General features: G+C 37.3%; 1 protein-coding gene across 1 annotated transcript in view; it reads left to right on the top strand.

Moving 5' to 3' along the window:
• LOC149805642 (uncharacterized) overlaps nt 1-16,093 on the top strand; it is a 236,030-nt gene that overhangs the window by 15,523 nt on the left and 204,414 nt on the right. The window lies entirely within an intron of this gene.

The raw sequence follows: 16,093 nt of genomic DNA, 5'->3' as shown, positions 1-16,093 counted from the left end.
CCTAGTTCTCAACCTTAATTAAGAAATCAGTGAGAGAAGTACACAACTTTTTATTTTTATCTTATTCTTAGAGTAAAATGATAGGTTCTTGTCAAAGTCATACTGGGACTTATGTGCTTTAAACGTAAAGACTGCTTGAGGGTTCTGGAAAGTTGACCCTCATTCGGGAATTTGTTTTGAGTTTTCAGTTACTGTGTAATCATTGTTTATAGAGATATCTCTCAGTCTGGGCTTTAAACACTTAATGTCAAGGTGTTCATTTGTTTGTGACCAGTTTGGGAAATTACATTTTAATGAGTATTGAAATTATTTAGATTTAAAGAATAATTCTTTTTCCTGGAAAAATTTGAGTGCTCATACAGAATTCTTGGACAAGGACATTTCATTAATTCAGTGACCAGATTATTGTTTGTTAATAACACAGAACTGTAGACATTCCAACACCACAAAGGATACAGTATAAATCATTGCCTTCCATCCTGGATTCTTCATCAGGACTCGGACTTGAATTCATTGGAACATTTCATTACTAGGACTTCTAAAATGTAATTTGTGGATTTTTCTTTAATTATTTTTTGATTTGATTCTAAGTTCTTATTGTTTCATTTTTACAGTAGTTTTTCCAAGGAAATAAATTATGTGTTAAATTTTACAAAGCTTGTTATTTTCACTCTTTTTTGTGTTACTGTTTATTCAAGCCTAAACACGTAACATAAGACTACCTTCAGTAGCATAATGCACATGCAGATTAGGGTCTATGCTGTTCATTCTACTGATTATTCCTAACAAATTGAACAGATCTAAATCTACGATGGCAGATCAGAGTCTGTGCAGTTTGCAGTTGGACTCTACTTATAAGTGAGTATAGATGGTGAGGGCTTAGAGTAGATGTGCTTAAGGGACTATTTTCAGATTGATCTGATTTTTCTTTGACAGGGTGTAAGTTACATTATTGGCAGGGTCATCTGGAATTCAGATGATAATTATGCAAGTATGTGTAAAGTGGGCTGATCTGAATTAAAGACACAAGATTGCTATATTGCAAAGGCAAGATATAATATGGTATATAGTCAGTTAGTCACATATCAGTTACAGCCATTTGCAAACTGCATAGACTAAGGCCTGCCATTGCATAATGCACTGGCAGATCTGGGTCTCTGCAGTGTGTTATGCCTAATTAGTGTAGCAGATAACAAAGATCATGATCTATTTGCGCATTATGCTGTTGTACATTACCTCTTAACAAGCATATACAGTATACACAGTGAAACTGCCTCTGAAAAGCCCCCTATAGTGAGTACACCTGCCATAACCAGCCACTTTAAGTCATTTTATCAAGAATTGTCAAACCAAGTTCCAGAAGAAATGAACCTTGTTGATTAAGCAATCACCTTTCATGGATGATTTAATATCTTCTTACAAGTTTGACAAACAGTGTAGGTATATTTTGCTATTTAATCACAATCAAGCAACTGGTACTTTGATTGGTACAACATATACACATATTGAGTTACTTTTGGACCTACCTTTTATCCAGATGTCAGATATAATTTTCTTAACTTTATTACAACCATAGTTGCAACAACTGAATACATGTATGTTATTTAATGGCTTTTTTTAATAAAAAAATCCAGATGAATAAATTGAATGCAAATTTGTATACACTAATTATAGGGTTACTTAATTTCATTAAGTTTAATTGTAACTATAATTATAGTTGTACATCAGTCATGTTATGCAAGTTGTGACTACTGCATCATGGATTTACCATTATGATGGCTGCCATCCATTCAGGTTTGTGTTCTGGGGAAATAAAATACGTCTTCATCATAATCACTTTTGCATATGAAAGTCTTTAAAATTTCATATTGCAGACAAAAAACACATTTATGCACATATTTTAAGGAATCAAGGTTATTGCAGATATTTTATTTTTAAATAGACTGATAAATATGTGTGGATGACATTTGTGTAATGTATTATATAATCTTGCTACAGGTATATTGTGATCCAGTCTTCACCTTGTGGTGTAGAGCATGGAAAGTGTGTGACTTGCCTAACAATAACAATTATGATTTAAACCTGTTAATTTCTAACAAGGATATTTTATGAGATACTGTGTGTGTGTATGTGATTTGGAATTTTAGAGTAGCTTTAACAATTTTTCTGTCATATTGCTACGATGTCTGCAGTGTGACAATTTATATTGATATCTAGCACTGGTGCATCATGCCGCAGACATGTAGCACGATGTCCCACCCAGTCACATTATCCTGACACCAGGCCAATCTGAGTCCTAACACTAACCTCTTAATGCTGAGTCAGCCAAGCGAGGCAGCTGTTGGTACCATTTTTTAAAGTCTTTGGTATGACTCAGCCAGGGTTCGAACCCACAGCCGAGGCAAATGCTCTAACCACTAGGCCACCAGAGCGATCTTTGTGAGATACTGGTATTTAATTAATATTGCCTTTTGTGAGTTTCTTTTTTAATAAATATAAATTAATACTCATGAAGATCAATATGACTGAAATACTTGTCATGTATCAAAGCAATTATAAAGTATCAGTGATTTTGCAGATTCAAACATGAAAATAAGAGAATATCAAGGGTGATCTAAAAGCTTATTTTAAAAAAATAACAAAAACTTAAACTGACAATTTCTGCAACAAAAATTTCATATTGAGGAGAAAAACTGCCCTACAAATGTCAGTGTTGCTATTTTTAGACAACAAAAAATGACCCTAGACTGACCATCAGTTGGGCAGTGTTATCCTTATGTTTATAGTCTATCTCATATAATGTGGGAGGCATTGCTCTATATACATTACAGTACATGCACATGTATTGACACAACAGTAACAAAAGTGACACAAGATATGCCAGTCTTATAACATTCAATGGTGTCATTAGGTGGTGGGGGTCCAGGGATTTACCCTGGAAGCTTTATGCTAGCACCAGCCTATACTCAATCAATCAATAAACATTTATAAAGTAAAAACAAAATGTATTAAAGAACAATGTCCTATTTTTGTGCAAAACTCTTGTACTTGAAGAATTAATGAACACACTGAACATTGTCTTTGCATTAACTTGACCTTGTAGCTTTGGATTGACATACTGTCTAGTTCAGAGGTGGGCAAACTTTCCAGTGCAAGTGCCGCATATACAAATTTACACCTTGTCGTGGGCCGCATAGTTCATTAAGTAAAATAATTAATATTTGAAATAGCAAAAACAAAAGGTTTTTCTAAATAACATCATAATTAATTTTCAGTTGTTAATATGTTGTTAATATTTGAAAACTTCAACTTAAACTTCAAAAGAAGCACATTTATTTGATAAACAGAGTAACATAAACAGAGTCAGTGCGAATGATAACTTGTTCCTTGGCCGCATGCGACCCGCAGGCCGTAGTTTGCCCACCCCTGGTCTAGTTATAATACATATATGTAGTGTTGTTGTTGTTGTTGTTGTTGTAGGGTTTAACACCATTTTTCAGCACATGATAGGCTATACATGGTGGCCAGTATTGGTGGTGGAGGAAGAACCCGGGAAATCCCCGGAAAGAACCACCGACCCTCGAGAAGCTACTGGCAAGCTTTCTCACTTACCCACATTGGCCAAATCTGAGAATCGAACCTACGCAGACAGAGGTGAGATGGCGGTGATCCGTAATGGAGAGTGCTTTAGATCACTCGGCCACTTGTGGCCCCATATGTGTAGTAAGTTTCATCAGTGTCTCCTTTGCACTTGGATATCATTTATATGACATACTGTCTAGTTATGATACATATCTGTGTTGTGAGTTTCATCAGTTTCTCCTTTTCACTTGGATATCATTATATGACAGTTACTGTCTAGTTAGGATGTATAGCTGTCTGAAGTTACACATATCTTCTCTAGGTGCATATATTTCCCTTGCTGTGAACAGGACGTCTCAGGTAAGGGCATCACAGTGGTACATGACACAGTCAAAACATAATGTGTATCCCAGTGCTGTCCAACCCGCAGGCTGATTTTAAATGGCCCGCCTAAGCTCGAGCAGCTATATAGTTGTTGCTTTTCAGTTTTCTGCTGCAGCACTTGGCTTCAAGAAAAACATTTTTCAGTGGCCCATGGTGTCAAAAAGGTTGGACAGCACTGGTGTATCCCATTGAAATTTAATGAAATGTCTTGCCTCTTGCTTGGTTCAAAGATTACATTCTGGACAAGTGAGCTGGCAGTTAATTTTCCCTTGTCCTCAACTGGTCCTATGACCATACAGTAATCCAGTTTCCTATAAAATGTTTGGAACCCCACAAATTATGTGTTGATTTAAATATTTATGTTGTCAAGGGCACTTTATTTGCAGTTGACAAGTTTCTAAAATAAATATAGTTCAAAACAATTGCACACTTTTCAGAATAAACCTAGAAAATTTGCCATTTTTATAACAGCCCAAATTGAACCCATGACCACAGGATTATTCATCTGGCTCTGTACCAATTGAGATAGCATGGCTTTCTGACCTTGGAAATAAAACCTCCAAATTTGGGATTCAAAATTTATTTCTTACACCAGTATGTCAAGAAAATGAAGCTTATTAATATATTGACAAACATGACAAAAGGGTTGTTGTACACTAAAAAGGTAAAATGGGTTACATTTGAATTAAGCATGTTTTTTCCTTGTTAGTGTTGTACACTACAGGCAGGCAAATCATGTTTCATGTGTAGGGCATTATATAACTGATATTACAGTGAAGGGCGGAAGAAAATGTTAGAAAGTACTTGGCTATATTTTAGGAATAAAAAGCATTATTACTTGTACTGTGTTGTACCTCTGAAGGGGTAAGATGTCATCTAAATTAGTGATGGAGACACGCTTATCTGGTTTTGTATAATAGTATGCATCAGGATATTAAGAAAAGGGTTTGCAAATTCATCAGAAAAAAGTCATGTACAGCCAGACTTGATCTAGTAGTCACCCGAGCAGACTAAGCTAGCTGCCTTATAGAAGCAACCATTTCTCAGTACCCATGAAATTTCTTAATATACACTTTGCATATTATAACCACTATTCATTTTGACCAGCAACTGATATTTTTCAATCCATTGGACCCTGATTATAATACAGCAGATATCAGCCATTAATTATTAAGAGCAAATGTCTGCTTTTTATTTACCCATCATAAGGCAAAATGAATCATGTTGTACATCAGTCTGTCTGGCATAAGGAAGAAGCCCTGTGATTTAGGGGTCACATGGTCAAAGGTCAATATCACTATAGTTTCTTCACAATAACATTAGCTTTGCATCACCAATCTGGATCAAATACTTTGCTGATGGCTTGTTGTTGACCAAAATGTCAAGGATCAGGGTGACAGTGGCTGTAGAAGAAATATGGTTTTCGCATAATAACTTCAAAGGTTTGAAAGATGCTCATTGATTCTGACGTGAAAAGGTGTGGTTAGTGCCTTTTCCCAAAGACACACTGAAGTGACTGACAATGGTTGAGGTGGACAGGTATTGAACCTATGATCCAGATTTACCATTTCACTGCTTTATAAACTGAATGACCACAGCTCACCAGCACTGGAAAAAAATCCTGCATAATTTTGAGGTATTCAGTTTCTTTTCTACACCAACATGTTGCAAAAAGACGTATTCAGTTCATATGGACAACTATCACAAAAGGGTCAGTAAACTCTGCCTAAAGGATCAAATGGGTTACCTTTGAATTAGGAATTTATTATTTTTTATTGTTTTCAGCGATAGCTGATGAATCATGTTTCATGTGTAGATGACCTATGACAATCTAACTTTCATCACATAATGTAACATTTTCTGAATGGAAGGGGGCCATGGGGGTGGGGGCAAGTGTTCTAAAGTGCTTGTCTTTACCAATCAATGTCATCTCATCTTTGTCTGCATGGGTCCTGAATGAATTCCCATAGTCTTGAATGTCCTGATTTACCAAAGTGATCCAATCCAGTATGTCTTTGAATTAGGTTACAAAATGATGTATTAATCCAGAGTAAATGAGCACTTATTAATTCCAGCAAATAATTTAAATAAATAATTCCTCTTAAATTATATCTGAACACAACTGCAAATTCTGATCGAAAAGGATTTCAACAGACTGACCTAAAATAGGAATGAATTATTTGCTCACCTAGTTTCTCTTGACATATAATGTACCAGAATGTGTTTATTTTCTAGTCTAACTGTAAGCAAGACTGACCTTAAACTCTTGCAACATAAACAAGTCAGTTTCTAAAATGTTTTGATCTTCAAAGTTATGTCAGCATATTATTAACAACTTATTATAAGTGGCCTCAAGTAACAGAGTGGTCTAAATTGCTCACCATTACAGATCACTGCCCTGAGTGGCCGAGTGGTCTAAAGCGATTGCTATCTCACCTCTCTCTGCATGGGTTCGAGTCTGGATTCAGCCAATGTGGGTATGTGAGAAAGCTTACCAGTAGCTTATCTTGTGTCGGAGGTTCTTCCTCCACCATTTATACTGGCCTCCATGTATAGCCTATCTTGTGCTGGAAAATGGTGTTAAACACAACAACAAGAACATAAGATCACTGCCATCTCACCTCTGTGACTACATGTACTTGGGTTTGATTCTTTGGCTTGGCCAATGTGGGTGCATAAGAAATTTTGCAAGTAGCTTCTCATTGGTCAGTGTGTTTTGCCCGGATTTTTCTTGGGTTCTTAATTCCTCCACCAGTTATACTATCAACCATGTATAGCCTAACTTGCACTGAAAAAAGGCATTAAACCTCACAACAACAACAATTTACAATGATAGACAAAATTTGCTTATGTAAACATGTTGTTTATAAATGAGCATTATCTTAAAATACTATCTACAATGAAGGAGAAAAGTTAAGCACACAGTATGGATATACATAACAGTACTAGTACATATACATCCATATATAAATAAACAGTTTGCTAATGTATAAAAGGAATGGTTTTGACAGTTCTTTTTACACATTATGATCTACATTTTACCAAGGAAATGGGAGCTAAATGCCTTTAACCATGACACAGGCAGCTGACCTGGGCTGGTATTGAACCCATGGCCCTTGAACTGGGAGTTTAATGCTGTGCCGCCTGAGGTACTGCAGCTCACTCCGAGAATAGAAAAGAAAACATGTACAGTCAGAGGCCACTAGCATCTACTATTTCTCCCCAAGTGGCCGAATTGTTCTAACTGCAGCTCTCCATTACATCCATTACAGATCACTGCCATCTAACCTCTGTCTGCGTGGGTTCAAGTCTCGGATTCAGCTAATGTGGGTATGTGAGAAAGCTTGCCAGTAGCTTCACGTGGGTTGGTGGTTCTTTCTGGGGTTTTCCCAGGTTCTTCCTCCACCACTGATACTGGCCGCCATGTATAACTTGTCATGTGCTGAAAAATGGTGTTAAACCCCACAACAACAAAATCTAACATTTCTGTCCACTAAAAAATTTCTAATATGCAGTTTGCCTGCTTATTATGACCACCTACCCAGTGTGACCACTGAATGCTGTTTTTTAATCCAGTGGATTATGCTATTTGTGTATTATAAGTGACCATAGATTAATAGGAGTCCACTTTCTTTTATATGCCTGACATAAGAGTGGGTATATCAAGATGCGACATTATGGGTTGAAAAATTGCCCTGCAGACCGGCACAGCTTAATTTGACGAAAATTTTATTTTGTATGGGAGATCTGGATGTCTGTTTGTTGTGTTGTGTTGTACTAAAAAATTCAGTGGCAGAGTCAATAATGTTTAATAATTCCATGCCTCTAGATCACTAAGCAGTTTCTGCCAGTATAGGCCTAATGCCAGATGATGGGCTTTCTGTAAGAGAGGTATTTCCTTTCAGAAACTGATTACGGTATTGGAAAACAGCAAGTATCTAAAGTGAAGGCAACAGGAACAAAATACCTGGTTAAGATAATCATGTTTACATGCTGAGATTGTATATGCAGTATTGATAGGTAAAAATCCCAGTGCCATTGGATGTAATAAAGATAATTATCTTATATAAAAACAAAAATATGTTAGTAAATGAAACAACAAAAATATTTGGTGCGGATTAGAAAACATTTAAATTCATTTGACATAAGCTTTACATTCGTATCAGGCAAAACACTAATAGTAATTATGCACTGTATTAAAATACTGATGTTTTATTGAATCATAATTGTTTAGGTGTATTGGTCATAGGCAAGAAGAGTTATGGGATGGAATGTTGGTTGTTCATTGTCTGATGTATGTTCATGAGCACAAGTTTGTTATTGTTACTCCATGGTAACAATGTGGAGGATTGCCATGCAGGTTGGGCCTGATATGGCAAGTGATACTGTTTTATCCGATAATTTGTACAATAGGGTGTGGCTTTAAAAATCACTTATTTGGCTTGCACCCTGTTAGAAGTTCCCTGTGCCTGTTTTACACTCACATTTAAACCAAGGTATACTTCATCTTTGACGGAAATGGTACAGTTCAGACATCTAGCATGGGCACCATTTCAGCCATCTTGAAAATCTTGTTATTGCCTCTCCTCCCAAATATAGGGTCCTATCAACATGGGGCTTTTTGCTAGAAGATTTTTTATGATGTCTGGTTGGTCCTAAATGAAAGTGATGTTTACCTTATGTCCAATAAGGCAGCCATCTTGACAATCTTGTTCCTGCTTTTCTTTCAAAATGGAAAGTCATATTGGTGTTGGTTTTTCATCAATAGACTAATTACCATCTCAACTTGGTCCTGAATTAAACGGTGCTGATCTGACGTCCAGTATGACCACCATGGCTGCCATCTTGAAAATCCTGTTTTTGTTATGCCTTTTAAATGGAAAATCATATTGAAGTGGTGTTTTCACCAAACGTCTAATAATGATATCTAATTGTTTATGAAGGAAAATGGTGCCAATCTGATCTCAAATATGGTCACCAAGGTAGTCATCATGAAAATTGTCTTGTCACTGCTTCTGAATGGAAAGACATTTTTACATGAGGTTTTCACCAGAAGACTTGTTACAGTGTCTATTGTTACTCGTATTACTCGTATTTGTTGACTTTTCTTAATGATTATATATTATATACATCTGTATTCTGCACTTGACCATGTCCAAAATAAAGTTCATGTAAAGTACCTGACCAGTGACATTTATTTTGTAAACAACATAATGCATAACTAATATTTCTGTATGAATGTGGATTAAATATTCAGACAATTATCAATGGAGGCAAGCATGTTTATTTGAATATGAGTCATGGACGTAGTTTTCCACTTGTTAGTTCCTAAATCTGTTGATAACTTTGAATGCTTATAGAGGATACTAAGCCTGCATCCTGGCTGTTATTGTGTATTGATCTTTTATATAATATGTTTACTTCAAAATTACTTATTCTTCCCTTAACTTCAGAAGCAGACTGATTCTTATTGTTGTGTTCAGTTTGGTTTTTTTTGGATGGATTTATTTATTCAAATGTGTTATTCACTGGAATTATAAAGTGTTCAGTATTATTCTTGGACAGGCACATTAATTTGGAATTATAGTGAATTCAGACAAGGACATATTTGGATTATGTTATTGTGATACATAAATAGACTGTCAGCATATCATCACAAACCAGGCCACTGGCACATTAACACAGTCGAGACTACAGGCACTCAAACACATTCAACATCAGAATTTGTGTGGAATACTGCGGGAATTCCATTGGAACTTTTTACGTTTGAACTTGTGATAAAATGTTTAGGAGTATTTGGGATTTAATTCATTTTCAATGTTTACTTATATTCTAGTCAAATAAATTATTTGATGAATTTTACAAAATTTGTTGGTATTTGCTATTTCCTATTACTTTAAGTTTATGACCATCGAGTCTTAATGCTTGTTGGTCCTGAATGAAAATGATGCTGCTCTTTAGCATCTAATATAGCCATTATGGCTGCAATGCTATTGTTATGCCACCTTAGTCAAAAGTCATATTGATGTGGAGCTTTCACCAGAAGTCTATTAATGATATCTTGTTGGCCACAAATGAAAATGATGCCACTCTAGCATCTAATATAGCCATCATGGCTACAGGCTTATTATTGCTATACCACCTTAGTCAAAAGTCATATTGATGTGGAGCTTTCACCAGAAGTCTATTAATGATATCTAGTTGGCCACAAATGAAAATGATGCCACTCTAGCATCTAATACAGCCATCATGGCTGCAGTCTTATTATTGTTATGCCACCTTAGTCAAAAGTCATATTGATGTTGAGCTTTCACCAGAAGTCTATTAATGATATCTAGTTGGCCACAAATGAAAATGATGCCACTCTAGCATCTAATACAGCCATCATGGCTGCATTCTTATTATTGTTATGCCACCTCAGTCAAAAGTCATATTGATGTGGAGCCTTCACCAGAAGTCTATTAATGATATCTAGTTGGCCACAAATGAAAATGATGCCACTCTAGCATCTAATACAGCCATCATGGCTGCAGTCTTATTATTGTTATGCCACCTTAGTCAAAAGTCATATTGATGTTGAGCTTTCACCAGAAGTCTATTAATGATATCTAGTTAGTCACAAATGAAAATGATGCTGCTGGGGCATCTAATATAGCCATCATAGCTGCTGTCTTGTTATTGTTATGCCACCATTACTAAAATTTGTTAAAACAGTAGCTTGTATTTGGGGGCAAGGAAGAAGTATGTCAGTTTTGGGGTTAAAGGTTTGTGGCACCATGACTGAATAAAGAAAAGTGGTTTCCACACAATACTGTTAGTTCTGCATCACACGACTGGACCAAGCATTTGGCTAGCTGACACTGCAGGTAAGGAAGAATCTTATTGTTTTGGGATCAAACAGTCAAGTTTGACTGGAAAATCCTACATAGAGATTTTTCTGATCTTATATCCACCTTAGCAGCCATCTTGAAAGTTCTTATTTTTATTACTTCTTCAAAACTGAAAGTCATAGACTTTTTATGATCTCTTCTTGATCCTAAATGATATTTTGTTGGTCCCAAATGAAAATGGTGCCAATCTGATATTCACAGTTGCAAATACATAAATATGGCCCATTTTGAAGAATATCAGACGGTTTCAACACCAAGCAGTTAAAGTAACAAAATGGTCTTGTATTGAATTCCTGGAAAGTTCAAGTTCATCTAGATCACCATTCCCTTCATTGGACTCTTGTTTCAGCTTTATAACAAGATCTGTATGGATGAATAAGAACAAAGTTTACATCATTACTAAAGCTTGCAAGCTGAGAAATTCATTCTTATGTCAGATGTTGCATTTTAACAAGGGATATAACTCCTGCCTTCATACCTTGTAACCCTCTGTGTAAGGAGCTGTTTATGTTATCCTACAAGGTATACAGTTGTTACCTACAGATGGGGCTGATTTTTTTATATTGGAAAATACAGAATTTTTCCACAATGGCTTGCCATAAATTTTCAGCATTAATATAAATGGAAAGGGTATACATTATTGTGTGCATTGCTATATCAAAACCTGCATATGTACCATATGTACTTGCTTAAGTTGGGTTCAACTGCAGACTGCACAGACAGATCTACTTCACATAATGTGCCAGCAGATATGGAACTGTGCAGATTGATAGGAGTAATGACTAGAACAACATAGACCCTGATCTGCAGGTGCATTATGCTATGGCATATCATGATCCTTGTTGTTTGCATCCTGTCTCAACCTCAGAAATATGTGAGATGTTGTAGTTGATGATTTTTGTTGTTGTTGTTGTAGGGTTTAACACCATTTTTCAGCACACGATAGGCTATACATGGCGGCCAGTATTAGTGGTGGAGGAAGAACCCGGGAAAACCCCGGAAAGAACCACCGACCCACGAGAAGCTACTGGCAAGCTTTCTCACATACCCACATTGGCTGAATCCGAGACTCAAACCCAAACAAACAGAGGTGAGATGGCAGTGATCCGTAATGGAGAGTGCGATAAACCACTCGGCCACTCGGGGCCCCTGTAGTTGATGAAAAGTCCACTGTAGAAGTATATTGGATATAAAAGTTGAAGACAAATCAACCCCAAGACAAGTATTTTTATATGGATTATTACTAATCCAATCTTTATGGAATGTTTTGTATAATGTGGTGTCTTATTGTTAGAAAGAGTTTGAACAACCTCTTGCGGGGGGGGGGTTTAGGAGGAAGGAATTTTACAGAGGAGTGATACAAAAAGTTGGAGTTGTTTTGGATTTACCTTGATTTTGTCTTTCTGAAAGCTGTGACACACCAGTGACAGAAAGATCCAGAGAACAACGTAAAGTTGATTGGTCAATTTCCAATTGTTTTGTGAATCTCTGTTATGCACAGATGTGTTAGAAGACATAAAAGGTCATGCTAACTTCAAGATCGTAACAAATTTTTCTTAGCCCACTTTAGTTGGAAGCAAGGCATGGCAGCTATTCTGATGTCAAGGCATCAGTAGTTTGGCTAAAGTTTTTCATTTGCATACATTACTAAAACCACTTGATATATTCTCATACTTGGCTTAAATCAGTATAAAGCTAAGATAACTTCTGCATGTTCACTTTCCCCTTGTAACTTAGGGTATAAGTCACAGTCAGAGAAAATTTGTATTCATATTTTGGTTTTTATTTGTTTACCTTGTATTTCGTATGTGTGTAAAGAGTTACAATTTTTATGGTGATGACTGAGTGATTTAATTTGTTTACCTTTACAGAGTACTTACAAAAAAAATTCACACCTGTGTCCATGTGGTTTTGAGTTTTGGCTCAGATAGTATGGGTATACTTAGTGTTGTTGTTCCTGAGACAAATCTTGCTGCTCTGATCACCAGTTAAATACTTTCCACCTTTGCCCTGATGCACAACAGAATGCATGCCCCTTGTTGAACAGGGCTACAACCGAGCCGGAATGGGATGGGTAATGGTTGTCATCTTTCGTGTGGTGTGTCTAGGGCAGCTGCCACCTGGCCAACCCTCACCAGGCCTGACCACAGCCAATTTCCTCCAACTTGGTGGCTCGCCTTGGTCATGAACACGTAGCCATTGAGCAGTTTGGCAGCCTTTCCACTTGGACATTGACTTCATCTCGGAAGTTCTTCCGCCCAATGATGCTGTGTTAACATCACACTATTTATCCATAGCTGGAAGACTTGTGGAGGGCAGGAGCGTCTGCCTTTCTGTGCAGATTATATGAATTGTGCTCAGAGCAGCAAGATTTGTGTCAGGAACAACATCACCATTGGTACTTGGAATGTGAGAACACTGAGAACAACAAGAAAGCTTTAGGAGCTTACATATGAAATGAACAGATACTGCTGGAACATCCTAGGACTCTGTGAGAACATTGGAGAAACAATTACTTTGGAAAGCCACAAACAGTACTTCAATGGCAGAGAAGACAAACAGGAGCAAGGCAACTCCATTCAACATAACCATAATACAGTCATATGCCCCAACATTAGACTATGATGACACAGATGTGGAAGATTTATATGACCAGCTACAAGAAGTTGTGGATAAAACACCAAAAAAAGACATTCTGGTTGTGCAAGGCGATTGGAATGCCAAGATAGGGGAGGATGCTTGCATGGACTGGAAAGGAACATGAGGATGCTGCTGCAGTGCACAGACAAATGAGAGAGGACTGAGGCTCCTCTAGGAGTTCACTAGCTACAATGACCTTATGCTGGCAACCACCTTTGGCCTACACAAAGTATCCAGAAGATGGACATGACACAACCCAAGCAGAGACCATCACAGTCAGATGGACTACATCATGGTAAAGAGGTACGTACAGTCAAGTGTAAACATCACCAAGACTAGAAGCTTTCCCAGAATGGACATAGAAAGTGATCATGATTTGGTGCTTCATGCTACATGCAAAGGTCAAGAAAGAGAGCCACACAAGAATACAATTTGATCTCAGGGAATTAAAGGATCTTGAAGAAGCAAAAGCTTTTCGGGCAATGATTGGTGGGAAATTTGCACCTCTCACCATCCTTCATGCTGACAATACCGCAATGACTGAAACAGCCAGCGAGATCCTTGGTAGACATCACCCAGTCAAGAAGCTCTGGGTCACAGCTGAGGTCCTGAATCTGTGTGACAAGAGGAGGAAACTGAAGAAGAAACAATACAGAAGGGGCAGCCCTGAGTACAAGGCATTCAAAAGGGAAGTCAAGAAATGCATGAAAAAAGCAAAAGAGAACTGGATAGAAAAACAATCCAAAGACATTGAGGGAAACTTGAAAAGGAACAACATCAGGAAAGCATACCAACTGGTCCAAGTTCTAACAAGCACAAAATAACAGTGGGTTACCTCTATACAGGACAAAGCCAGAACTGCCTCACAGAAGAAAAATATATTCTGGAAAGATGGACAGAGTACTGCACAGAACTTTTACAACCACTGGGCCACAATAGATCCAGAGGCAGACATGATTTTTTCTCCATTTTAAAGTGGAATTCCGCTTCTCTCCTGAATCCAGTTTTTCTTGATATAGTCAGGATTTTTTATCATCTCTGAGCTGGTTTTTTAAAAACGGTCTGTTCAGTCCCATTCTGCAATGACCCTTATAACGTATTCATTCCATATATTAGTTAGCCCACGACTCTCGTAAAGATTATTCTGATTGCTCAAAAGTTTAAATTCATCCAATGAACTTTCATGTAATGGGAACTGATGGCATTGGAAAGAAGCGTGCTTGGCAAAAATGGCATCCCAAGTTGTTGAGAGAGACCATGACACAAGAAGTTTAGATTACGGTTTAAAAATGTATAGAAATGGGAATGGCAGGAGCGAAAAGCTGATGTAAATTTAGTTGGTCAGTTTATAAGAAAACTGAACACTAGAGAACTGGCATTTTGTGACCTCTGCTTTATGTTAATCGCGGTTGGAAGAGTTTGGAATGGCACCTACAAAAGAAGCTGTATACGGAAAAATTTAAGCTCAAAAGGCATCTGGAAAAAGTTCATTTAATTATTATAAGAAGAAAGATTTCTTGCATGAGAGAACAGATGTAGCTCTCTGTCAGATTATGCGCACTGCATATTGCTAATAGAAGCACCAGCTTGAAAGGAAAAAGGTTCTCATTGAGAAAGAAAAGAAATAATTGCACATTGAACCAAAAAGTCAGCCAGAAAGGAAGGTTAAACAAATCTTTACCAAAGCCACAAAAAGGGCTTGACTGGAATATCAACAGGTTGTGTCCATTGGAGAAAAAGACCAGTGAATGTATGGGATTATTTATACATAGTTGATGTACTTGGGTGTTTATTTTACAGATCTGTTATAAAAAGAGAGAAGTATAGTATATTAGCTGCAAAAATTGAGAAATTAATTGTGACTAAATTACAGTGTGAACACTGACATGCACATGAAATAACTTAAGCACCAATAGTATTGGATAAACATTTATGTGACAATAAATATTGTGAAATTATTCAAGTCAAGTTGAAAACCTTTGGTAAGTTTGTTAGTTTTTTAAATGATTATTTTGTTATATATTATGATCATAAGTTGCACCAGGAGCAGTTTTTTATGGTTGTAAAATGCATTTTTGGCTGGGGTCCTTTGGTCCCCAGGACCTTCGCATCAGGGGCGCTGCCCCTAGAGACCCCATTGGGGTAGGACCCCAAACCCCCCCTTCAGATTTTCTGCTTTTTTGTGGAATACCAAAGTCATGTCTGCAGAGGTACTGAATGTCCCTCCAGCAACTAACAATGACAAGCCTACCCTATGTGAAGAAGTTGAAGCCGCAGTGAGATTTCCAAAAAAGAGGAAGTCAGCAGGAGTGGACAACATCTCAGCAGAACTGATCCAAGGTGGAAGAGAAGCAATGATATTAGCACCTTCACAAAGATCTGGCAAACAGGAGCATGGCCATCACTGTGGACCCAATCACTGATTATCACCCTCCCCAAGAAAGGCAACTTGCAACAGTGTCAAAACCACTGTAAAATCAATCTTATAAATCATCCAAGCAAAGTCATGCTAAGGATACTGCTGAACAGACTAAAGCCACAGGCTGAAAAGATCATTGCCGAGGAGCAGGCAGGGTTCAGAGCAGGGCGCAGCACAA

The sequence above is a fragment of the Sinohyriopsis cumingii genome, chromosome 2, assembly GCF_028554795.1.
Source record: "Sinohyriopsis cumingii isolate HCF-2022 chromosome 2, ASM2855479v2, whole genome shotgun sequence".
Lineage (NCBI taxonomy): Eukaryota > Metazoa > Mollusca > Bivalvia > Unionida > Unionidae > Sinohyriopsis > Sinohyriopsis cumingii.
The sequence above is the reverse complement of the archived record's forward strand: the minus strand, read 5'-3'. Positions and strand labels throughout refer to the sequence as shown.